This window comes from Belonocnema kinseyi, chromosome 5 (genome assembly GCF_010883055.1).
Source record: "Belonocnema kinseyi isolate 2016_QV_RU_SX_M_011 chromosome 5, B_treatae_v1, whole genome shotgun sequence".
In the NCBI taxonomy this organism is placed as follows: domain Eukaryota; kingdom Metazoa; phylum Arthropoda; class Insecta; order Hymenoptera; family Cynipidae; genus Belonocnema; species Belonocnema kinseyi.
The window spans coordinates 40,580,431-40,582,545 of NC_046661.1; positions in this window are offsets into that span (position 1 = coordinate 40,580,431).

Consider the following 2,115-nt stretch of genomic DNA (forward strand, 5'->3'; position numbering starts at 1 on the left):
AAAACGTTAGAATATATAATAATTAAGAAATTGGAAAATACATACGAGAACTTGATTAGACGAATAGTCTAAAAAAGTCCGTAAAAATTGCAGACCACAAAAATAAAAATAAAAAATAAATAATATTAAAGAACTATATAGAACATATATAGAATGAAAATTATAATTAATAATTTTAGAATTAGTGGAAAATATATTAAACCGTAATATAAATTACTCATTGGTTTATATTTGTGGTATTTATTAAAACAACCAAGTTTTGCAAAGTTATAAATGTAAAAATGTTTTAATTGGCAATTTACTTTCAATCCAAATGGTTCTTGTCCAAGCTAAGTTTACCATCAGTGCGCCTCGAAGGTGTGCCGAGAGTTGCTTACAGCGCTCCAAGTGGCTCTTGGCAAACTATATCGATTGGTGCTTTCTACGGTGATCGGTGGGTAGAGGGGAAGTGACTTTTTTCGCCGGACGCGCTGTCTATATTTATGGCGGGCAACTAAGCCACATCGCATCTACGTTTATAATATCTTTGACCCAACTGCCAGTGGGAAGCCATCTGAAACTGACAACAGAAACATTACCGTAAGTGATACGTTCATTACAGGAAGATCTTAGATTTGAGTGCGCAGGTGCGCAGTTGTCCTCTTCCTATATATGGAAAAGTTTGCGAGTGAGAAAGTTTGTCAAATTGGCGTAAGTTAGAGGTTGTGTTCTTTTGTTGATCATCATAAGAAAGATACACAAAATAAATATATAAACAGTATTTTCGGTACTTGTTTTAAAAATGTGTAAGTACCTTTTAAATTTGTAATATGATAAATAGGCTAAAGATTCTCAAGACTGAATGACAGGTAAAACAATAAAATATATTAGACGTTTATTGTACTTACAGTGAAGGCTTTAAAAAACCGAAGTGCATTTGCCTTCTTCGGCGTGTAATTTCGTCCATAACCCGGAACTTGACACCTCATGGCTTAGAACACATTTCTGACACTTGCATCAAAACAAACAGAACCTCTCAACTTAAGTAAATTTGACAAACTTTCTCACTCGTACACTTTTCGATGTATAGGAAGAGGACAATTGCGCACCTGCGCACTCAAATCTAAGATCTTCCTGTAATGTGCGTATCACTTACGGTAATGTTTCTATTGCCAAGTGGGGGGAACGGAGTTAGGTCTCCTTATTCCTTCGTGGTGACAACCGCACTTAAGGGCATGTGATACTTACAGTTTCCACGGCTTTTTTTCCACAAAAATGGAAAATTTTAAAAACTGAATTCGGAGATGCTATAAAATATCATAACGGACGTCCCCGGACTCTTTTTTGAGGGATATTAACAAAAAAATTTATTGTGCTAAATAAAAATTTTATGCGTATGTATTATTTTGAGGTTAGGTCGTTTTTCATCTCTGCCTTTCCGATAATCTGGAGATTATTTATGAAATAAACTTTTTTGATTGCCTGCAGAAAGGGTTATTTCCGGGAGATTAGTTACTATGTTTATTTGCAAGTCCAAAGTTTTCGGCCAAAAATATTGTGTAGTTTGGAAGTAACGCACAGGAGAATTGTAGCATATATAATCTCCAAATGTACACACGTTGTTAGCAATATCAAAAAAAATTTTGAAAAAAAAACACAAATAAAGTGTGCGGGGACATCCGTTAGCATGTTCGCTATCATTTCCCAAATTTTTAAGACAAAATATTGATTATTTTAGAAAAAAAGCCGTCGGAACCTAAAACTGGTAAAATCGATACTAATTCCTAAGCGCTATGCAAATTAATCAGATTTTGCGAAATTAAAACTTTTTTGAATTAAACCAAAAAAAGTATGTGGGGACGTCCGTTAGCATGGTCGCTATCGTGTCCCAAATTTTTAAGACAAAATATTGATTATTAAAGAAAAAAAGCCGTCGAAACCTAAAACTGGTAAAATCGACAATTTTCTATATGGCCGGCTTCACTGTTTTGTTTTGACAGGTCGCTTGAACAAATAAATATTTATAAATAAATCTTTAGTAGATTATAAGTAAATTCGGTGGATGCGGCCATCACCACTTTAACTACCAATATAATATTCGAATTGACTATTTAATCAACTCTACATAATGGTATT